We start from the raw sequence: 25329 nt of genomic DNA, 5'->3' as shown, positions 1-25329 counted from the left end.
TAGGGGGCAACAGTTTGGGGGTAACATGAGGGGGAACTTCTTTACCCAGAGTGGTAGCTGTGTGGAATGAGCTTTCAGCAGAAGTGGTAGAGGCAGTTTTGATGTTGTCATTTAAAGTTAAATTGGATAGCTATATGGACAGGAAAGGAATGGAGGGCTATGAGCTGAGTGCAGGTCTGTGGAACTAGGTGAGAGTAAATGTTCAGCACGGGCTAGAAGGGCCGAGTTGGCCTGTTTCCATGCTGTAATTGTTAAATGGTTTGTATGGAATAAACTTCTGATATCCTCTTTGATATTATTGACTAGCTTATCTTCATATTTCATTTTTTCCCTCCTGATGGATATTTAGCTATTGTTGTTCTGCTGTCATCCCTGCCAGCATCCCCTTCCAATCAACTTTGTCTAGCTCCTCTCTCATGCCTCTGTAATTCTCTTTACTCCAGTGTAATACTGTCACATTTGACATTAGCGTCACCCTCTCAAATTGTAGGGTGAATTCGATCATATTACGATCACTTCCCCCTATGGGTTCCTTCACCGTATGTTCCCTAATCAAATCCAGTTCATTACACAACATCCATTCCTGAATGGATGGTCTCAGTCACAAGCTACTCTAAAAGGCCATCTTGAAAGCATTTTATAAATTCTCTCTCATGGGATCTAAAATCAGCATCTACCTGATTTTTCCCAATCTACATGCACACTGAAATTCCTCAAGTCTATCATAACATTGCCCTTTTGTCATGCATTTTCAATCTCCTGTTGCAATTTGTAGCCCATATCCTGCCTACCTTTCAGACGCCTGTATATAACTCCCATCCTGGACTTAGTACATACAGAGACCAATATTTGTCTCGCACACTAGTGCAGGGATGCTGAACCTTTTTGATAGCATATCCCTAAATTGGTGATAATCTTATAAAAATTTCCTTCACATGCCATGATATTTTGACCAGATATTATCATTGATTAATGAATTAGTTATAGTTACAGACATTAAGGGAAAAGGATTATTCCTGATGCTTACTTGTGTGTATTCACTGTTTAACTATTAATAAAAGTATGACTGTAACAAACTGAAATAAATAAAACATTTTTTAAAACCCTATCAAAATTATTAATAATCAATTTCAAAGACCATTGAAAAATATCATTATTTCTAAATAATATTATTAAAACCATTTACTATCCACATATTGATGTGTACACCAGGTCTGCAAGGATTTCAAATCATATTATGCAACATCATGTGTTCTCGCAATCACCTACTTGGCACTAAACCAGCATGAGACATTTCCTGTGAAAACACCTCACTGTTGTCAGGCTGTGTTTTTTTTTAAATTGTTGCTTCATTTGACAGCATAAAAAATCATTATGTGTTGTTTTAATCTGGATGGGGCTTAAAGAATCAAAGGGCGGTGCTGCATGCTGTACGGCAACAAAATTTTTTTGCTTGCTATTTTGGGCATACCTGCCACAGATTTGCCATCCCTACTAGTTCATGGTCTTCTCTGGACAGGGCACTGCAACATGATCCAATTCAATAGTGCTCATTAACTGAAGATTGCAACCCCCAAACTCAACTACCCCAACTCCTCCCATGTACAATATGCAGCATGGTTATGATGGGCTGAAGGGCCTATTGCAATACCACATTATGCTCTGACCCTCCCTCTGGAATTTTCAACCAAACATACAAAGGTTGGCAGTCATGAGACCTGTGAAACCTGTCCCTGAAACTTAGTGGTAAGATATCATTGGGAACCAGATGTGGGTACGTCCCCCTGAAGTAATTTATTTATCCAGCTCTGCTTCAGGCTCCCCAGACCTTCCAATGATTATGGCCACCAACCTCACCCACTTCCTCATGCAGGCTTTCAACCCTCCACTTAACCTGCCAGCCTGGAGGATTGCCCAACCACAGGGCACTCACCCAACTGAAGGTCACTAACATGACTAACAGCTACTCAACCCTCCTGCTCCTTATGCAAAGTTCTTGCCTCCTGACCCTCATTCGAGCACCTCTGTTCTGCCTGAGCCTCCCAGGCCGTATCTCAACTTCTTGGACCTGGACTTACCTATTCCCTTTGAGTGCCCTGCCACTACCTTCATACCTGAGACTTCGTACGTGTTATGTGCCAAATGCAAGGATGTCAGTGGTTTCAAGCGTGCAGCACCCTGGAGGCTGTTTGGCCAGCTGCTCCTTGTTAGTACTCCAGTAACCATCACTGGCTCCTCCTCACCACAGATTCTCCTGAAGCTCACCAATGTAAGCATTTTTTTCTCTGAGATTTGAGTGGTTATTACTGGATCTATGGAGGGAAATTAACTGTTGGCATTTTGGGCCAAGACTCTTCATCAGGACTTTGGACAAAACACCAACCATTCACTTCCTTCCATAGATGCTGCCAGACCTGCTAAGTTCTTCCAGCTTTTTGAGTGTGTTGCTCCAGATTTCCAGCATCTGCAGGCTCTCCTGTGTCTCAATGCATGTGTATTGTTTGTGCAATTTTTTTTAATGTTTTATTCATTCAAAGATACAGCACAGTTACAGGGCCTCCCGGCCCAATAAGCCCATGCTGTCCAATTACAGGCATGCAACCAATTAACCTGCTAATTGTACGCCCTTGAAATGTGGGAGGAAACCAGAGCATCTGGAGGAAACCCAAGCTGTCACGGCAAGAACATACAAACTCCTTATTGAACCTGGGGTGCAGATACTGTAATATTATGACAATAACTGCTATGATATCATGCTGCCGCCCTCTGAGTAGGGCGAATGAGAATATAGACAGCATAGGGGTGCAGCAGTTAGTGCTGCTGCTTCACTAGGTTTAGTCTTCTACTCTGGTGCACTCAGTGTGGAGTTTAGATGTTTGTCTTGTGACCGGAGGTGAGGAGGAGCAGGTGAAGGTCAGGAGGAGTAACAATTTGCATTGAAATCCTCCCACATCCCAAAGGCATGTAGACCAGTGGGTTAATCGGCCACTGTAAATTGTCCATGGTGTAGGAACATCAGGGGGGGATCATAAATAGGTTACAGGGAAGTAATTGGGGACTGGCACTGTGAGTTGATGGAGACCTGAAATATCATAAGCTGCAATCGCCTGCTTTGACAGCTGTCAAATTTTCTCCTCTGGTCAGTATTAGTTTCCCTGAATTTTAGCAAAGTGCAAACAAGATGTATGTTGCAATATATTCTAAGAGCCAAGCAATTTTCTGGTCCTCTTATCACCTATTAGCACCCCCGCAATGCACAGTTTGCTTATCTTTTAGAGTTTTGGTGGCTAAGTCCATGTAAAACATGGGAATGACTAAGTTTTCATTACACTGAATGCAGATTTTGTTGAGCGTGTGGCCATAGCTGGGTGGAGTGATGTGACAGCCGGGATGTGTCTGCCTGTACAGTCAATCAAGTACTGCACACCCCATCATCGATGATGTGTACGCTGGACAGCCTTCCACCATCCTAGGTGCAGGCTCAGGTGGGCTGGGTGGTCCATGGACAAGGGGCTTGAGGCAGGACATGTGGAATGTAGGTGTGATCTTGAGGGATGGTAGCAGCTGGAGGTGGTAAGTTACTGGATTCTGGAGATGAGTAATTTTGAAGGGACCATTGAACTGGGGCAAGAGATGCGTAGATCTTGAATGGACAGACAAACAGTCCCTAGGCTGGAGTACTCTGGCCGGGCGCTGACAACAGTTAGCCTGGCAGGAATAGGCATAGTTGGCAGCTAGGCTGGTCCTCCAGCAACGTTCCCTCTAAGGTGTGCGCCTGTGCATGTGAACACTACTTTTGCTACTAGCGCACAGAGGAATTTAAACTGCGCACAAAAGGTTGTCACCCTCGACCTCGTTGGCATGATAAGTACATTTCACGATTGTACTCAATTTCTCTATTTTTCCCTCTCAGGGTTCTTTTGAAGACTCTGACCTAGAGTTACACGCTGACTTTGTTCTTTGGGGGAATGGGACCTGCTCTCGGGGTGTCACAACTGGCCGTTATCCGACATGGCAAGGGTGCCTAAGAGTTCAGCTTGCCTTTGGAGCCCTAGGATCTATGGGGCTCCGGAGACGGGCGGATCGCAGGTTGGTGTCCTGGACCAGTGTGTCATGGGAGCTGGAAGACCTTTGGCTGTGTGCCCAGAGACCTGAGATCTTTGGGCACAGAGCTTGGAATAAGTGACACAACAGACTTTTAACATGTAAACCAGTGAGTTGTTTATGTCTCCCCTCTCGCTGTAAAATAGAGACACCTCTTTCTCCCTTATTAGGCAGAGGGAGAACCTGTTGTATGTCGAATACCGGGTGAATGCGTAGTCTTTGGTGTACTGCAAGTCTGTCTTTGCTGTTGCTTTTGCTGCACACTTGAGTGCTCGGTGGTGGGTGCCAATGCTTTTTTTTGCTAGTGGGGGGAGGGCAGGACTGTTGCTTGCTGCCAGTTACGCGCGGGAGGGAGGGGAGCTTGGGGGGGTTACTTTGGGGTTCTAATATTTAACTACCATTCATTCTTTGGGACACTCCTCTGTTGTCGTGGATGGTTGCAAAGGGAAAGCATTTCAGGATGTATATTGTATACAATTCTCTGATGTTAAATGTCCCTTTGAATTGCATTTACATTTCTGATTTCTGATGCAGGCAGTGTTGACAATGTGGAGCTTGCATTGATTAGTCTGCAGATTTTAGAACTGGCTTATTTATGCGTTTTCAGTTGAAGAAATTATTGGCTCACTATGTCGAATTCCAAAGAAGCAAATGGTGTGATACGCAAAAGAACTGCTAGTTCATTTAAAGTGGAATGGCTTAATGAAAGAGTAGAAATTGCTACACCGAAAGCTCACGAGGTCAGGAACATGCAGCTAATTTATGTACACTACAGAAACTTGTGCTACCTGTGTGTATTGACAGGATGCAGAAGCTGCTAGAGAATTTGCTCGTGGGAAGAAGTGGAGTGATATTTGGAAACTTGACTTTTTAAAGCATCATTTAGTAAGCAAGTCATGTATACAGTTGCCTGAAAATCCTTCATTACCTGCTAAAAGCCTGTTATGTATGTTTTGTGAGAGTGCAGATCAACGAGAGAGAAACGATCAAACCCAGAGGAGATCAAAGTTCTTACTGACAGTGTTTTGCTAACTGTTAAAATGAGTACCTCTATATATAAAATTCAGTGCGCACATATTGTTGGCACAGCACAAGATTTTAGCGCACACTGGTCATTACAAATTAGAGGGAGCATCCCTCTCCCTGCCCTCTTACAAGCATTCCATCAGTGGCAAACTAAGGCTCTGGTGGGCTCCACCTCCACTGTTGGCTTTCCGTGGGGAACAACAGGAGGTTTGTAGCCATGAAGCACTTCAAAGGATGACAGCTCGGCCCACAGCAGATTGGAAGGGTTAGAGGTGGCAGAAACATCTCCACTTGCTGATTGCTCAATGGACAATCAGAAAGAGCCAATGAAGTGGGCCACCTTGGAGAAATAGTCCACCGCTGTCATGATCACCATGGCCCCATCAGAAGGTGGCAAACCCGTGATGAAGCCCATGGTGATGGGGGACCATGGGAGTTGAGGGATTGGCAGGGACTGCAGGAACCAAGAGGGGTGAAAGTTTGGAGGAATTGAACTGGGCACATTGAGGGCTAGCAGCGATGAGCTGGTGTATATCTACAGTCATGGTGAGCCACCAGAACCAGTGTTGAAGAAAATAGTCCATCCTGCACCTGGAAGGCTGGAGAGGGGTGTTGGGTGGGCTCACTGGAGTGCCTCAGAGAGCAGGGCCATTGGCACATTACAGATGGTTGTCAGGAGTGAAGCCAGCTCACGCTGTGGGGCTTGGTGCATCAGGCTCTCAAGATCCCAGACAATTAGGGTGAAAATCTTGGAAAATCTTGAAAATCGTGGAATTACGGGCTAAGGTTTGATATCCATTTCAGTTGGGTTGAACTGTTGTTACAGGGCATCTACCTTAGTGTTCTTGGACCTGAGTCAGTAGGAGATAGTGAAGTTTAATTGCTTGAAGAAGAGGGACCAGCAACCCTGATGTACAGCAACTTGCTGGGTCTGTTGAATAGATATGAGTTTCTGGTGATCAGTCCAGATCAAGAATGGCTTGGTGTCTCAAAGCTGAGGTGTTTGGAAGCATTCTATAAACAGAATGAGGCAACCATAGATGACAAGGGAAGTCAAAGCCAACATAAAAGCAAAAGGAAGAGCATTAATAGATTAAAAACTAGTGGGAAGTTAGGGGATTGGGGAGCTTTTAAAAACCAACAGAAGGCAATCAAAAGAGCACAAGGAAGGAAAAAAAATTAAATATAAAGGTAAGCTAGCCAATAATATCTAAAAGGATACCAAAAGTTTTTTCAGATATATAAGTAGTAAAAGAGAGGCAAGAGTAGATATTGGACTGTTGAAAATTTATGCTGGAGAGATAGTAATGGGGTAATAACATGGCGGAAGAAGTGAATAAATATTTTACATCAGTCTTCACTGTGGAAGACTGTAGTGGTATATCAGAAGTTTGAGTGTGTCAGGAGGCAGAAGTGAGTGCAGTTTCAATTACTAGGAAGAAGATGCTTGGGAGGCTGAAAGGTCTGAAGGTAGATAAGTCACCTGGACCAGATGGAGTATTCTGGGGTTCCGAAAAAGGCGGCTGAAAAGATTGCAGAGGCATTAATAATGGTCTTTCAGGAATCCCTAGATTCTGACATGGTTCCAGAGGACTGAAAAATCACAAATGTCACCCCACACTGCAAGAAGGGAGGGAGGCAGAAGAAAGGAAATTATTGGCCAGTTAGCATGACCTCAGTGGTTGGGAAGATGTTGGAGTTGAATGTAAGGATGAGGTTTTGGGGAATTTAGAGGCAAATGGTAAAATAGACCAAAGTCAGCATGATTTCCTTAAGGGATAACCTTGCCTGACAAATTTGTTTGAATTCTTTGAGGAAATAATGAGCAGGATAGACAAAGCAGAATTGGTGGATTTGTGTAGTTGGATTTTCAGAAGACCTTTGATAAGCTGCTGTACATGAGGCTGCTTAGCAGGATAAGAGCCCATGGTATTACAGGAAAAATCCTAGCATGGATAAGGCATTGACTGATTAGCAGGAGGCAAAGAGTGGGAATAAAGGAGGCCTTTTCTGTTTGGCTGCCAGTGACTAGTGGTGTACCACAGAGGTTGATATTGGGACTGCTTTTTACATTGTACGACAATGAACAGTTTTGGGCCCCTTGTATATGAAAGAATGAGCTGACGTGGTTGAGAGTTCAAAGGAGGGTCATGAAAATCCTCCTGGGAATGAAAGATTTATCATATGTAAAGCATTTGATGTCTCTGGGCCTGTACTTGCTGGAATTTAGACGAATGAGGAAGGATTTCATTGAAACCTATGACAGCAGAATATAGCATTAATGGTAAGACTCTTGGCAGTGCGGAGGATCAGAGAGATATTGGGGTCTGAGTCCATAGGACACTCAAAGCTGCTTCACAGGTTGACTCTGTGGTTAAGAAGGCATACAGTGCATTGGCCTTCATCAATCGTGGGATTGAGTTTAGGAGCTGAGAGGTAACGTAGCTATATAGGACCCTGGTCAGACCCCACTTGGAGTACTGTGCTCGGTTCTGGTCGCCTCCCTATAGGAAGGACGTGGAAACCATAGAAAGGGTGCAGAGGAGATTTACAAAGATGTTGCTTGGATTGGGGAGCATGCCTTATGAGAATAGCTTGAGTGAACTTGGCCTTTTTGTCTTGGAGTGACAGAGGATGAGAGGTGACCTGCTGGAGGTGTACAAGATAATGAGAGGCATAGTCAGAGGCTTTTCCCCAGGGCTGAAATGGCTAGCACGAGAGGGCATAGTTCTAAGGTGCTTGGAAGTAGGTAGCGAGGAGATATTAGGGGTAAGTTTTTTACACAGAATGAGTGTGTGGAATGGGCTACCAGTGGCAATGGAGGAGGCAGAAACGATAGGGTCTTATAAGAGACTCCTGGATGGCTACATGGAGCTTAGAAAAATAGGGCTATGGGTAAAGCCTAGGTAGTTCTAAGGTAGGGACCTGTTTGGCACAACTTTGTGGGCCAAATAGCCTGTATTGCACTGTATGTTTTCTATGTTTCTATTGAACTTTGAAAGGCCTAAATAAAGTGGATGTGGGGAGGAAGTATCCTATAGTGGAGCAGTCTAGGACCAGAGGGCACAACCTCAGATTAGAGGGATGTCTATTTAGATTGGACAGGAGGAGGACTTTCTTTAGAAAAAGTGTGGTGAATCTGGAATTTGTTGCCATAGGTGGCTGTGAAGACCAGTTCATTGGAAGTATTAAAGACAGAAGTTGATCCATTCTTGATAATTCAAGGCATGAAAGGTTACAGGGAGAAGGCAGGAGAATGGGGTTGTGAGAGAAATGGATCAGCCATGATCAAATGGGGCAGCAGTCTTGATGGGCTGAATGGCCTAATTCTACTCCTGTATCTTATGGTCCTATAATCTTTATGGTTTCCATTCTTCCAAGGCCCATTTGGTGGCAAGTGGCTTCCTGCCTTCTACTCCATAATGGTGCTGTGTAGAGTTGAAGAGTTGGGGAGAAGGCACAAGGGTGTGCCTTCCCATCCAGTCCTCACCGGGAGAGGCTGGCCCTGCTGCTCATGTCAGATGTGTCCACTGCTAGCACGAAACATATGGAGGGGTTCAGATGGCAGAGAATGGGAGCAGTAGTGAAGTGTATCCTGAGTTAATCAAGGGCGTGGCCCTTGGCAGCAGAGCAATTTATCAATGAGGCAGGTGAGAAAAGCAGCAATTTAGTTGGTTTCTGATGATCAGTGGTAGAGGTTGGAGAAGCCCAAGAAGTGTTGTGGCTGTTTGAGTGAGGGCAGTCGGGGCCATTCAATGATAGCACACACTTCCTCTGGATCTATGGTTATGCCTTGTGGTGAAAGAACATAACCAAGGAAGGAAACGACTGGAGTGTAGAAATGAGATTTTTCTAACCTGCAGTACAACTGTTTTTCGAGGGGACGTTGAAGTGTTGAACAGACATGACAGATATGGTCTTGGGGTTCCTTGGGGAGGATAAGGATGTCATTGACAGAGACAAACACAAACCTGTATAGCATGTCTCAAAGGATCCCGTTGATGAAGGTTTGGAAAAAGGCTCAACTGTTGGAAAGTCCAAAAGGCATCACCAAGTATTTGTAGCAGTTAGTGGGTGTAATGAACGCTGCCTCTCACTCACCCCTGGAGGATGCAGATCAGGCTCCTCAAGTACCTCCTTTATTCCTTCCTGCCTTTAATTTTGTCCCTGAAACATTTTCTAAGACCATAAGACCAAAAGTACCTTTTCCTGTACTTTGATCCTCTTGCTTAGACTACAAGACCATAAGACATAGGAGCAGAATTATTGCCGTTCAGCCCATTGAGCCTGCTCCACTATTCCATCATGGCTGATCCCGGATCTCACTCAACCCCATACACCTGCCTTTTCGCCATATCCTTTGATGTCCAGACCAATCGGGAAACTATCAACTTCTGCTTCAAATATATCCATGGATTTGGCCTCTACCACAGTCTGTGGCAGAGCATTTCACACATTCATCACCCTCTGGCTAACAAAATTCCTCCTAATCTCTGTTCTAAAAGGTTTCTCCTCAATTTTGAGGCTGTGCCCTCTAGTTCTGGATACCACTACCATAGGAATCATCCTCTCCACATCCACCTTATTTTGTCCTTTCAACATTCTGTAAGTTTCAATGAGATCCTTCCAAATTCTTCTAAATTTCAGGGAGTACACGCCCAAAGCTGCCAAATGTTGCTCATATGTTAACCCCTTAATTCCTGAAATAATCTTTGTAAACCTCCTCTGGACTCTTTCCAATGACAATGTATCTATTTTGAATATGGGGCCCAAATTGTTGACAGTACTCTAAGTGCAGCCTGTCTAGTGTCTTATAAAGGCTCAGCATTATCTCCTAGCTTTTATATTCTATTTCCCTTGAAATAAATACCAACATTGCATTTGCCGCCTTTTCCACACACTCAACCTGTAAATTAACCTGCTAGGGGTCTTGTATGAGGACTCCTAATTCCCCCTGCATCTCTGATGTTTGAACCTTCTCCCCAATTAGATAATAGTCTACACTGTTGTTCCTTTTACCAAAATGCATTATCATACATTTCCCAGCACTGTTCCATCTACCACTTTTTTGTCCATTCTTCCAATTTATCTAAGTCCTGCTGCAATTGCATTGCTTCCTCAGCACTACCTACCCCTGTACCTATCTTCATATCATCTTCAAACTTTGCCACAAAGCCATCAATTTCATTATCCAAATCATCAACAAACAATGTGAAAAGCAGCAGTCCCAATACTGACTCCTGAGGAACACCACTGGTCACTGGCAGACAACCAGAAAAGGCCCCTTTTTTTCCCCACTCACTGCCTCCTGCCTGTCAGCCATTCCTCTATCCATGCCAGTATCTTTCCTGTAATGCCACAGGACTTTATCTTGTTAAGCAGCCTCATGTGTGCCACCTGATCAATTGCCTTCTGAAAATCCAAGTAAATAATATATAATGACTCTCCTTTGTCCACCCTGCTTATTACTTCCTCAAAGAACTCCAACAGATTTGTCAGGCAAAATTTCCCTTAACAGAAACCATGCTGACTTTGACTTATTTTATCATTAGTCTCCTTATCATTATTGTATCATTTGCTTGATGTCTTTTTTTTCTTCAGCATATTTATTTTTCTAGCTTCCACTTACTACATTTCTTCCCTTCCTCTTGAATTCTCTCAAAGGACCAAACTGGTCTAAAGTTTTCCCAACAAATGACTGCTGTGAGGATGCTGATCTTGGTACTGTTGAGGTACAGCCTGTATCACTTGTACAAAACCCACCACCACAGAAATGGTTCCAATGCCCTTAAAGAAATATAAAGAAGGAACTTCAACAGAACTACATTATAAAAGTAAATATGTAATGTTGGGGCTTTTTAAGGCATGGGTCAGGCTGCACTTCAAGTATTGTGAGCAGTTTTGGGCTCCTTGTCTAAGAAACGATGTGCTAGGATTGGAGAAGGTCCACAGGAGGTTCATGAGAATGATCCAGGAATGAAAAAGTTGAGGAGTGTAATGACTCTGGGTCTGTACTTGAAGTTTGGGGGGGGGGGGAGGGGAGAGAATCTGATTGAAACATATAGAATATTGAAAGGCATAGATAGACTCAGTAGCCACCTTAAAACGTACTTCTGGTAGCTAATGTGGCCACTGAGTATGTTTGTGGTCTCCTGCTGCTGTAATCCAACCACTTCAAGGTTCAAAGTGTTACAACAGTGGATTGCAGAAGAACTTCCCTAAACAGAGTTGTTTACTGAGGTTCTTCTGCACACCACTGTTGTAACATGTGATGATTTGAGTTGCCGTCATTTTCCTGTCCACTTGAACCAGTTTGGTCATTGTTTTCACATTTCTTCCCCATTCTGATGTTTCATGTGAAATGTTTGAATTTTACTGGGCGTGTCTCATTAGCCACTGGACTCAGCGGTGAGAAAACCACCTTTCTCAGACTCTGCACGTCTAGGGTCAATATGACTTGGGTCCCACTAAACCCAAAAAGATGGGATGTCTCACCCACCCAAAGCTGATTTGTGTAAGTACTGTGTGATTTACTGCCCCATGCAATCACCCATCAGCAAGAAATAAAAGATTGTAGACGCATACAAGTATAAAGAAAGTCTATTTATGAATGTTAACTTAACCAAAGAATTATTAAAGAAAAGAAAAAAGCAAAAAGGGCCCATTATAATTAAACAGTCAAATGTGCTCAGGTGAAGCTCAAATCTTCCAAAAGCCATTGTGTCTGATGTACTCATGGCGTCAACTCCTATTCACCGATCCCCAAAAGAATTCCCCCTTTGGCTCCATCAGATCATACCTTCCCGCCAGATCAAGTTCTATGGCCAGTTCTCTCAAGCTTCCTCTCCCTTTATTTCCCACCAAAAAAGACCTCAACTCACCTGTGTCCATCACAAATCCTTACCCCCAGCATTCTCAAGAACCTTCTCCCAGTTCCATCCTCCCAATTGGATAACACAGCATTCCAAAGCACCCCTTATCTTTAATGGTAACCCAAACACTACCAGCAGAACACACTACTTCTACAGAAAACCATTACATGAAATATCCTACAATATTAGCAGTAAAATCTTTACTCGGGCATTACATGTCTACATACTTTAATGAATTGAGTTACTGCCACATGAATGGCTGATTAGATACCTGCATTAATGAGCAGGTATACAGGACTACCTAATAAAGTGGCCTCTCAGTGTAGAGTGTACTTGGAGATGATGGTTCCTTTGGGGGGGGGGAGTGGGGGACTCTAGGACAAGAAGTCAGAGCCTCAGAATAGAAGAATATCCTTTAGAACAGAGATGAGGAGGAATTTCTTTAATAGAAGGTGGTGAAACTGTGGAATTCAGATGCTGTGAAGGCCAAGTTGTTGGGTAGATTTATTGTTTTAATTTAGAGATACAGTGCAGAATAGGTCCTTCCGGCTCTTTGAGCCACACTGCCTAGCAACCCCAATCTAATCACGGGACAATTTATAATTACCAATTAACCATCTTTGGTTTGTAGGAAGGAGAAAACTGAAGAACCCGGAGAAAACCCACGCATTCCATGGGGAGAATTTACAGAGACTCCATAGGGGTTGCTGGGATTGAACTCCAGACTGTGATACCTCGAGCTGTAACAGCATTGTACTAACTGCTATACTACCATGGTGGAGGCTGGGAGGTTCTTGATTAGCAAGATATCAAAGGAGAGAAGGCAGGAGAATAGAGTTGATAGGGAAAATAAAATCAGCCATGATGCAATGGAGGAGCAGACTCGATTTCCGAATAGCCTAATTCTGCTCCTATGTTCAGTATATCTTATGGTCTTGTGGTCTAACTATGCCATTATGTAATAGGAATCAACTGTCCAAAAGGGAACAGAGCTAAGGAGCTCAACAAACTTGGAGAGCTTGAATTTTTAGAGAAGGTATGAGCCAAGCCACAACTTGAAAACCACAATAAGAACATTGAAGCTGGGGCGTTGCTTGTGGAGAGAACAAAACAAAGCAAAGCAGAAGTGCAGAAACAGGACATGTTGCAAGGTGTATTTGCTAATCACATTTGAATAAAGATTTCTGAAAGATCTTTTGAATAACATGTTTTAAAAATTGATGTTTGGCAATATGTGGAATTGTAGAGATATTTTGCTAAGATTCAGCTTCATTTATTTATCACATGTACATCAAAGCATACAGCAAAAATCATCGTTTGTGTTAGCAGCCAACATAACCTAAGAATGTTCTGAAGGGCAGCCCATAAATGTTGCCACATGTTCCATCACCAACATTGCATACTCATAATGTACAGCAGAACAGCAACAAAAAAACAACAGCAAAATAAGCCCCTTTCCTCCCTTCGATCTGCCCACTCACCCAATCACTCACATGAATAGTCACCCAACCCCAGTACAGGCTGCTTCAGGGCCATCAGCTTCCTTTGGACTCGCGTACTTGCAGACATTGACCCTCTGACTTCCCCGGTTGACATGCAGACTCGTAGACCCAGGGCTTTGGCCTTGGTCCTTGACTTCCAGATTTCTGATCAATCTTTGGCCCTCAAGCCTCCTGCCTGCACAGACATCCGATACCACTCATCCTGTTCTGTCCCCCAAACCATCCCTACAAATAAAAATAAATGTAAGTCATGATATCAACAGAGACTGCAGCTCAGTGCCACCTTGATTGAAATAAAGGCATTTTTTATGTTTTCCTTTAAACAGTAGAATAGGACAAACACTATGTTCATTTACCTCCAATCAGCAGGAAAATACAATGTATTTTCTTCCATGAAGCATACAATACCCTCCAGGAAAGCCTTTGCAAGTTTATTCCAAAGTTTTACATAGAAGATGTCTCCCCCACTTTTATACCCTGTCATTTACAAGACCAACAGAATCAACATAGCTGGTTGCACACAAGGGACAGTAACCTAACTTTTGAACAATGACATTTTTAAAGTTATATTCCTTTCTTGACTCATCTGATTTTTTTTGGGAAATAATTATTCAAATAATCTCCAAATACTTTCAATATTGGTTGTTTCACTCACTGATAACGGGGTAGAAGTAAAGGCACTCACATGTTGAATAGCACTCCCAGTTAAAGTTTATAGTATTTAATTTTTGTACATTATGTTTTTGGAAGCTCAGCATTCTAGTTCTCCATGCTGAACTGCCACAAACTTCATGGGCTAATTGGCCTCCATTACTATAATCTTCCTTTGATTCTATGCTGTCCGGCTCTGTCGCTTGGGCAAATCTGAAAACCATGATATTTCTAATGTGTTTTATAAAATTCTTGCCAGTTTCCACAGATGTGTGATAGAGAGCATTCTGATCACCTCCTGATATGAAGTTTGCAAAGAGGCCATGGGCTCAGCCAGTTCCATCACAGAAACAACCCTTCATCTTCAAAAGGCAGTGATTCAAAAAGGCCAGTGGGACGTGCCCTCTTCTCATTATTACCATTGGGGAAAAGGTGCATGAGCTTGAACACCCAAACTCAGTGATTCAGCAACAATTTCTTTCTCTCTGCCATCACATTTCTGAATGGTCCATGAATCCATGAACTTGCCTCGCTATTCCACTTATGCAATATTTATTTATGTATTTTTATAACTTACAGTAGTTTTAATGTTTTGCTCAAATGTTTACTCCAGATCCAAAGCAGCACAAAAAAATATACAATAAGATAAAGAACACCATATTAATTAAGAATACAGTAAATATAAATACATAAGATAGGTTATCTGCACTATGTAGATTGATTGTATGTCCATGAAGTGATGCCAGGTAGAGGAGTGTCTGTACATAAGTTAACTCTGACAGGAAATGATAAAATAGAGGTGGTGGGGGTGTGGTGTTGTGAAGGGTGGGTTAGTGGGTGGAGGTGTTGATCAGCCTTAGTGCTTGGGGGAAGTAACTGCTTTTGAATCTGGTGATCCTGGCATGGATGCTACGTCGCCTCTTCCATGATGGGAGTGGGACAAACAGTCTATGATCAGGGTGGGTGGGATCCTTCATGACTTTGCTGGCCTTTTCCCAGCACCTTTCTGTACATACTGTATGACCTTGATGGCAGGTAGGTTGGTGCTGGTGATGTGCTAGGCACTTTGACTACCTGTTGTAAAGCTTTCCTGTCTACTGCAATGCAGTTACCGTAACGTGCATGTTGCAACATGTTAGGATGCTCTCTACTGCGGATCTGCAAAAGGTCGTGAGTATTGACGTGCATAGTCCAGCTCTCTTCAGCCTCCTCAGAAAGTAAAGGCATTGGTGATCTTTCCTGATTGTGTCAGTGTGTTTAGAGACCAGAAGAGATTGTGGAAGATGTGTACTCCCGTGCGTTTGAAGCTGCTCACTGTTTCTACGGCAGTGCCACCAATATAAAGGAGGCTGTAAATAGCGCAAAAAGAGAACAAAAATAAAAATAGTGAGGTAGTCCATATGAGTTCAGTGTCCATTCAGAAATCTGATGGCAGAGTTTCAGGAACCAATAACTATCTCCTTTGTCTTCTTGACATTGAAGAAGAGGTTGTTTGCCTGGCACCAGGCCTCGAGCTCTTCCATCTGTAGGCCATCTTATTATTGCTGATGAGCCCCACCACTGCCATGTCCTCGGTGAACTTGACAATGTAGTTTTTTGGGTGTTTGGCCATGCAGTCAGGTGTGAGCAGAGGGTACTACAGTGGACTCAGCATACAATGCTGAGAGGAGCACTGATGTAAAGGATGATGGGGAGGGAAGAGCAGTTTTTCATCCTGCCTATCTGAAGTCTGCTGGTTAGGAAGTCCAAAACCCAGCTGAGCTCTGGTGTATTTAGACCAAGGAGTGGGAATCAGGATCAGGTTTAATATCACTGGCATTTGTCATGAAATTTGTTGTTTTGCGGCAATAGTATAGTAAAAAAAAAACTATAAATTACACTAAGAAATATGCATAAAATTTAAATTAAGTAAGTAGTGCAAAAATGAGCAAAAAATACTGAGGTCATACACATGGGTTCATTGTTCATTCAGAAATCTGATGGTGGAATTTCCTAAAATGTTGATTGTGTCTCTTCAGGCTCCTGTGGCTCCTCTGAGGGCAGCAATGAGAAGAGGGCATGTCCTAGGTGATGGGGGTCATTAATGACGGGTGCCATTCTTTTTGAGGCATCGGCTTTTGAGATGACTTTGATGCTGGCAAGGTTAGGTTCCGTGATGGCGTTGTCTGAGTTTGAAGCTTTCTACGGCTTTTTCCAATCCTGTGCCGTGGGCCTCCCACCCCCATTATAAGACGGTGATGCAGCCAGTTACAATCCTCTCCACAGTACCTCTGCAGAAATTTGAGTCTCTGGTGATATACCAAGTCTCCTCAAACTCCTTATGAAATACAGCCGCCATCATGCCTTCTTTGTAATTGCATCATATGCCTGGCCTAGGATAGATCTTCAGAGATGTTGACACACAGGAATCCGAAACTACTTACCCTTTCCACTTCTATCCCTTGATGAGCACTGGTGTGTGTTCCCTGGGCTCCCCATTCCTGAAGTCCACAATTAATTTTGGTCTTACTGATGTTGAGTGCAAAGTTATTATTGCAACACTACTCAACCAGCTGGTCTACCTCACTGCTGCACGTGTCCTCTTCACCATCTGAAATTCTGCCAATAATAGTTGGGTCATCGGCAAATTTATAGAAGGTGCTTGAGCTGTGTCGAGCCACACAGTTGTGAGTGTAGAGAGAGTAGAGCAGTGGGCTAAACAAGCATACTTGAGGTGCATCAGTGTTAACTGTCAATGTGGAGGAGATGCTATTTCCAATCTGCAATGACTGTGGTCTCCCATTGAAGAAGTTAAGCATCCTAATGCAGAGGAAGGTACAGAGGCCCAGGTTTTGGAGCTTTTTGATTAGTACTGAGGGTATGATTGTGTTGAACACTGAGCTGTAATCAACAAATGGCAGCCTGATGTAGGTATTGCTATTATCCAGGTGATCCAAGGATGAGTAGAGAGCCAGTGAAAATACATCCATGGTAGATCTATTGAGGCAATTGTAATGGGTCCCAGTCCAGGTCCTTGCTTAAACAGGAGTTGATTCTGGCCATGACTAAACTCTCAAAGCACTTAATCACAGTAGATGTGCGTGTAGCTCACCCTGCACTTCTAGGGTACTGGTATGATTGTATCCCTTTTACAGCAGGTGGGAACCTAAGACTGCAGCAGTGTGAAATTGAAGATGTCCTTGAACACTCCCACCAGTTAGTTGGCACAGGTTTTCAGTGTCCTACCAGGTACACCATCAGGGCCTGACACCTTGCAAGGGTTCACCCTCTCATAAAGTGTTCTGAAGTCTGCCTCCGAGACAGAGATCATAAGATCACTAGATACTGTAGGGATTCGCACAGGTGTAGTTTTATTCTTCCTTTCAAATTGTGCATAAAATGTGTTCAGCTCATCTGGGAGTGAAGCATCACGACCATTCATGATGTTAGGTTTCACCTTGGCTTGCAAACCCTGCCAGAGCTGACATGCATCCGATTTCATTTCTAACTTCAATTGGAATTGTTTGCTTTTCATTCTTAAAATAGCCTGCTGTGGGTTATACCCGGACATCTTGCGTAGTTCTGGATCACCAGTCTTGAATGCCACTGATCCAACCCTCAGCAGACTAAAAATCTCCTGGTTCATCCACAGCTTTGAATGTGTTTTTGAAGGCACACACTAATCTGCACTGGTCTTGATGAAGTTGATGACAACTGTGGCATATTCATTCAGATTCAAAGATGAATCCCTGAATATTGTCCAGTTCACTGACTCAAAGCAGTCCTGTAAGAGCTCTTCCACCTTCCTTTGATCCCACCATGGCAGGAGTAGAAATACAGACCTGTGATCGAACTTTCCAAAGTGTGGATGTGAGATGGCAGGATAAGTGTTCTTGATGGTGGTATAACATCGGTCAAGAGTTTTGGCTCCTCTGGTTCCACAGGTGATATGTTGTTGGTAATTATTCAGAGATTTCTTCAAGCTGGCCTGGTTGAAATCTCCCACAATGATTGGGAAGGTATCAGGGTGCGCTGTTTCATGACTACTGATCACAGAGCTCTGCTCCTTCAGTGCTTGCCTGACATTGGCCAGAGGTGGAATGTACACCACTACCAGAATGACAGCAGAAAACTCTGTTGGCAGTTGAAATGGATGACACTTGACCACTAGATGTTCCAGGTCAGGTGAGCAGGACTGAAACAGAATTGTCACACCTGTGCATTACAATGAGTTGATCATGAAGAATGCTCCACCTCCTCTACCTTTAAAAGACTCAGCTGTCCTGTCTTTGTAAAGCCCTTGGGCTGCAGTGCTGTGTCTGAGAAGGCAAGGGTGAGCCATATTTTTGTGAAGCAAAGTACACAGCAGTGCCAGATGTCTCTCTTGCACTGTAACCTTGCTCTAAGGTCTTCAATTTTATTTTCCAGGGCCTACAGTCACCAGCAGGATAGGAGGGAGTGGATTACATTTTGATTGTACCTGCATCCCAGCTTTCCTAACTGGAAACTGCACTCGTGACTTGAGACTGCCATCTGGGCTCCACTGAATATGAGGATTGATAGACCTTTAAAATATCTTAAAATGATATTGCTTAAGTACCCATGGCTGTGATCGTGGATTGCAGGTGTAGTAGTCCTAAATGGCAAAGTTTGATTATTTCCATTAGAGTTGCACACAAACAGTTGCCACTTACCAATACCATCTTCAAGAGTTTGTACACCAAGTTCTGTGGGACAATAGTGTTGAATGCTGAACTGAAATCCAGAAGCACCATTCTGTTCGCCTAAAAGAATTACAGTCTGCAAAGTGAATTTGAATGAATCAAGTACAGACAAACCATTTGTCTTTGCTCTTACCATGAGGTAGAAAGAATGAAGGTTGCCATTTTGTAAACTGCTCTGCATCCTCCATTTTGTGAACTGGAGTTGTTTGGCTGGAATAGTGTTTTTAAAGTAGACACAATGATGCTCCAGGTAATCTGCTGGACTAGAGATCATTTCCAAATAAAAAAAACTATTTGTGAGGTGCTCTTTGGTTAGATATAATATGCAGGTCTGTGTCTGCCTTGAGTGGTTCAAGTTGGTTGTTGGTCTAGTAACTGATTTAGAACAAAGAACCATAAAAACTTGTGGTAAGGACAATGAATGGTTGCTGGCTTGGACTACAGCCAAGAAGAAAGATGTTGAAGGTCAGTCAGATGACCCATAGCCAATAACAGTGAAATGTAACATTTCAATCGGTAAGGAATAAGTGTAAAAGCAGATGCTTCAATAGTGAAAGTAGCAATAGCTCGCTTAGCAGCATTGCGGATGTGGTGTACCCCACACACGTGGAGATCGAAGTGGGACCACAAGGAACACATGGCTAGTGTAGACTCCATTTACTGGTATTACCGCTTCTATACTTTGACTGTTCTTAGAGGGTCAGAAAAACTTTTTGTAGGTGTGCACACAGGTATGTGGTTGTGTAAATTCATATGCTCTTTCATTGAGACAATAAAGGTATTTGTCAGTTATTACAGATTCTCTCTGTGCCTCTCTGATCATTGTTACAAAGTGGTAGATCCTTCTATTAGAATTGGGCTCAAGGATAAATCTTTGTTGAACCAATGGGAGACTTGAGATGGACCACATGAGTGAGAAACAGGGAGGTCTGGTGCTGGGTAGCTGATTGTTACTGACCCAGGATGAAGTATTCAGGGAATTCTACAAGTCTGAAGAACTTGGACTGTTTTGATTGGAGGGGACTCCTCCAGAAATAAGTATTGGGAAAATGGTCACAGTACAGGGAGTATGCTGGACACACCAGGTTCTTTTTAATATTTTTTCCAGGGGGAATTGTCAGACAAGGAATTTAAACAATTATAAAAGGTAGTTGCAGTTGCCTGCCCATTTGAGGGTTTGATAGAAAGTCGGCACAAAGCTGGTGCCGACCGAGATATATTAAGGCAGGAAATCAAAAGGCTTCGTGAGGAGGTAGTACAGCTTAAGGAAAAGCTTACCGATTTACAGGCACAGAGGTACGCATTTCATAGATCTGGACCATTTTCAGTTACCGTGTGAAAAGCTGGTTAAAGAAAACAAAACACAGGAGGAAGCAGCAGCAGTCCGGGTAGCTGAGAATGAGGTGGAGAGGTTGAAGTAGCAGTGCAGTGATTTAATGACGGTTGTGATACAGAAATCACCAAATGAAAAGAAAAACACAGGAGATCAAAGTGTTTAAAGCAGGTACGAAAGCTGCAGGGCCAACTTGGTGTCCAGAGAGGAATAATATGTGCTTTTGGATCTGAAAGAGGGGAGGAGGATGAATATGGAGGTTAAGATTGGAATGATTTAGCAGATAATGTGACCGGATATAATTATGATGAGGATCGCCTGATGACGCACAACTAAAAAGAACTGGTGATGGTGATACCCATGGCGTGTTTGCCCCCGCCCCACTAGTTGCTATCAAAGAGGGAGGAGCCGGTGCAGGAAATCAAAACCTGAATATAACATACACCACCCTGTTCGGAGTACAGCAGCTGAGGAATATTGCTAAGGATGTCGGGATATGTATGCCGGGGGATGATCCCAGGGAACTATTCCATGCAATTTGGTACCAGAGAGCATTACATGGTCTAGATGACGCCGAGCTAATTGTATCCGAACATACACTTCGCTTTGCCAGAAGCACTGCGACACCCTTTCGGAAAAGACATACTGGATACCAATAATTTACTGGATAGCTAAAAATTTTCCTCTATTTCTCTTGGTTCTTTCATTAAGCTTTTTAAAATCCGTGTCCTCTGCTCTTTTGCCCTGCTCTGATTGGAAGTACCTTTTCATCATCCATTTTATCAGTACACCTGATCACTGTGAACTCATGCTATGAAACTCCTTGAACTCTGTCCTAAGGTGAGCAATTGTGATTTCTTATTCCTGCCAGTCACCTTATGTACAGATAGCTACTCCTGTACTTAGTCACTATATGTACAGAATCAGTATATGTATATAAGCTAATCCTATGTCTATATGACCATACTCAGAGTGTTGTACGTTATGTTTTATCCGATTGCTTTTATATTCGTGTTTTATGATTTGTTTTATTATGTTCTTTATGCTTATTGTGTTTCTTTATGCTGTATTGGATCTGGAGTAACACTCATTTTATTTTCCCTTACACTTTTGTACTGGGGAATGACAATAAACAATTTTGAATCTTAAATCTTTACAGATGTGAAGACCCTCATCTCTGAAACCATTCCAATCAACTTTTCCTGTGACTTCTCCATATAGCGTTTGCCCGGTGTCAAACACCACGCGGTGCATTGATGGAACAATGTGTGAAAGCCACAGGGAACCTTGCTTTGTAGTTCCCAGGGGCTTGTGAACTTTATCTCATCTTTGGCGTGCTTGATAGAACAGCTTGTTCTATATTTTATCTCTAAGTGCTTTGTTATCAGATTTTAAACTGCTGTATGTTTAGATAATATCTTGTTCCATTGATTAAAATTACTTCCAAAATAAAATTCAACTGACTGCTGACTATAGTCAGTGCATGGTTTTTTCAGTTTTGAGGCAGGTACTTTACACACCCACCTTTACAGTAATGGGGTATAAACCATAAGACATAGGAGCAAAACTGGGCCATTCGGACCATCAAGTCTGTTCCACCATTTTGTCATAGGAATGTCATCAGTCCGTGATGTTACTTGACCCAGTGACGGGAAACAGTGACCCTGCTTTGTAAGAGTGGCATAAATCTGGTGGATGGTTGTTGAGTAGTGGCCGGCTGCAAGTATGAGCTGCTTTTGGGTGTGTAAAAGGGCTGGGGACAGAAAACAGTCAGAGCTTAACGTTTACATTTGGATAGCAGTAGGCAATTGTACAACTGCTTCCTGAGAAAGTGTAGCAAGGGTAAACCACTGGAAAAGGTAAAGTGGCATTTTTCATGGTGTCAAGCTTTCCCTGAGTGAGGATTTAAGAATTATTCAAGATTTTTATTTAAGTTACACATTTTCAGGATCTGGATATCATGGACAGGGCCAACTCTAAGTGAGAGAAATAAGAGAAAATATTTAAGATTAGCTTAATTGTCACATGCACATCAAAACACACAGTGAAATGTATTGCTTGCTTCAAATCAAATCAATGAGGATTGTTCTGGGCCATACTTCCAGTGCCAACATAGTATGCACACAACTTGCATCTTTGGACTGAGGGAGGAAACCAGAGCACCTGGAGAAATCTCAAGGTGGTTATATGATAACATACATGTAATTTGAAAATAATTTTTAATTTGATTTTGACTTTGAGTTCCTTGAGGTGCTTACTACAGGTTGTCTATCACTGCTGCCCAGTTGACCATGAGTTTCGTATCAGGTCTGAGGTCATGACCTTCAAATTCTCTTTACCTCATGACCAAAGTCTGTGCTGGCACATAGAAGGAGATGGTGAATTTCTTCATTAATGTCTACCTTTGATGAGAGCTGGTTCCCAAAACATGGGGAGAGGTCAAAGTTTTCCAGAGTCCCTCTCTGATCCTTTAATTGGAGGAGGGCAATGTTGTTTTACAGATGCTGAGTGTACAGTTCATCAGTATACAACTTCCCCATGACATAGAGTTCAGCTCCCAAAAGTCTGCAAACCACTGCATACGGTAGATTGAATATTAAAGCTGTGGTGACCTTGGTTCTATAGTTAATAAATTTGATAAATTTTGATAAATTTGAAAAATTTATAAATTTATAACTTTGATAAATCCCCTGATGGTCTGCATCCCAGGGTACTTAAGGAGGTGGCTCTAGAAATTGTGGACACATTGGTAATCATTTCTATAGATTCAGGATCAGTTCCTGCGGATTGGAGGGTAGCTAATGTTATCGCACTTTTTAAGAAAGGAGGGAGAGAGAAAACAGGCAATTATAGACCAGTTAGTCTGACATCAGTGGTGGGGAAGATGCTGGAATCGATTATAAAAGATGAAATAGCAGCATATTTGGATAGCAGTGGCAGGATAGGTTCGAGTCAGCATGGATTTACGAAGGGGAAATCTTGCTTGACTAATCTTCTAGAATTTTTTGAGAATGTAATTATGAAAATGGAATGTTGCCATGTTTCTGGTGCTAATATAGCATGCCAACAACTTACTAACCTGTATCTCTTTGGAATACTGTATGGGTTAAGGATGATGAATACAGAACTGGAAGTGTTATATTTGAATGTAGCACAGTTAGAAATTGGCAGATATGAAATTGTGGGCATCACTGAGTCATGGCTGAAAGAAGATTATAGTTGGGAGTTTAATATCTGAGGATACACATTGCATCAAAAGAACAGACAGGTAGGCAGGGTGTGTGGTGTTGCTCTGTTGGTAAAAAATGGAATCAAATACTTAGGGGTGATATAGGATTGGAGGGTGTAGAATTGTTGGTGGAGTTAAGGAACTGCAAGAGTAAAAAGACCCCAATGTGAGTTATATATAGGCCTCTGAAGAGTAGCCAGGATGTGGGTTACAAATTACAATGGGAGATTAAAAATGCATGTCAAAAGAGAAGAGTTATGATATTCATGGAGGATTTCATTATGCAGGTAGATTGTTTACACTTTATCCCGCATTGCTATTATTTTGCCTTATTCTGGCTCAATGCACTGTGAAATGATTTGATCTGTATGACCAATAAGCAAGACAAACTTTCGACTGTATCTTCGTACATGTAACAATAATAAACCAATACCAGTACCAATTTGTACCCAGTCAGATGTGATTGGTCATTTGTCCAGGGACATTATCCACATCCTTTAAAACAAAAAAAAAATTTACAAAGGAAAGTTTGAAGCAAATTTATTATCGAAATACATATATGCCACCATGTACTATCCTAAGGTTAATTTTTTGCAGGAATCCACAGTAGAACAAAGAAACACAATCCCTCAAAACTAACCAATGAAAAGCTACAAATAAACAAAGAATGACAAACAAGCAAAGTGCAAAGCAAGACAAACTGTGCAAATACAAACAGTCAAATAAATAAATAGATGGATAGAGAGAGAGCATGAGCTGTAGAGTACTTGACAGTGAGTCCATACCATAGGTTGACAAGTCAGCTCAGAGTTGAGATGAGTGAAGTTATCTGTACTGTTCAAAGAGCTCTGTGTTTGAAAAGCCTAATTTTTTAAATTCTGCTTTAAGGTTGTGTTTTTTTTTACACAAGTACCAGTAAAGAGCAAAGGTTTCAAGCCCTTAAGAGGGTTAGGTAACACTGAGTGAAAAGAAGTGAATTGGTAATGTCAAGCTGTGGTTTGAAAAGTCCAGAAGCCACAGGAGATGAGAAGGTGATGGAAGGGAATGGAATTCCATGGAGCGAGGGCCCAGAGAAGAAATCACCTTGGGTAATACGCTGCAGGAAATAACAATACATAGGTTTGTGATCAGAGCTGAGTAGACAGTAGACAAGCTGCAGGAATCACAGATGAAACAATGAATCTAAGCAAAGTTTTGACTGTGGGAGGAGTTAGATGCTGGAGGAGAGGAGCAAACAAGCTATTTATTGTAGTTTGTCCAGGACGATAAGGATTCCAAAAGGAAAGATACTGCTGAAGCATAAGTTTTGGGTATACTGGGGCTTTACTTTGAATTTAAAAAACATTCTGGTTAGCAAGTGGATGCAATCCCCAATCCAGTCATAGTAGAAGTGACTGGGTAATTCCCAGGGGTGCACGCATTGGTCAGCGGCATCAATAACACTGCCATTTGTACAGATTATTGGTCAATTCCTTAGTGGTTCTCCATATCAGCCATCAGCTCTGTAACTCTCATGTCAGTCAAACTTAGTGACCATATAGGCATTGATGACTGATCATTTTTCCCTAACCACCTTACACTTTCTACAAACGTATATTTCAGAAGAAGTTACTTCCCCTCCACTTTCATTGAGAGAGATTGTTTCAGTTTGCACCAGACTATCAATAAACCATTTCTGAATAACATGTTTGCTCTGGTCCTGTACCCCATCTACCTCCTAGTTTCTTGGCTGACTTAGTGTCATGAGTAGATCATTCAAAAACTGGGCATCGAATAGATTTGAATCCAATAGCAATGTAACATTTCAGATTGACCCATTATTTAACACAGTTTATTTTCAAGGAAGTAAACACAGAGTAAAATGCTTTCATCTGACTTATTTGCTGCCACGAGATTACAATCTTTTGGG

The 25329-nt window shown here is 42.4% G+C and overlaps 1 long non-coding RNA gene across 1 annotated transcript in view; it reads left to right on the top strand.

The window, feature by feature from the left end:
- LOC134342303 (uncharacterized) overlaps nucleotides 1-21650 on the top strand; it is a 66118-nt gene extending 44468 nt beyond the window's left edge. Inside the window, exon 3 of the long non-coding RNA XR_010016993.1 lies at nucleotides 18563-21650. This is a non-coding gene — a long non-coding RNA (uncharacterized LOC134342303). The remainder of the gene's footprint in view (nucleotides 1-18562) is intronic.
- Nucleotides 21651-25329: the final 3679 nt, after the last annotated feature.

The sequence above is a fragment of the Mobula hypostoma genome, chromosome 2, assembly GCF_963921235.1.
Source record: "Mobula hypostoma chromosome 2, sMobHyp1.1, whole genome shotgun sequence".
NCBI classification, from domain to species: domain Eukaryota; kingdom Metazoa; phylum Chordata; class Chondrichthyes; order Myliobatiformes; family Myliobatidae; genus Mobula; species Mobula hypostoma.
Note: the sequence above shows the minus strand (reverse complement) of the source record. Positions and strands in the feature narration are given on the sequence as shown.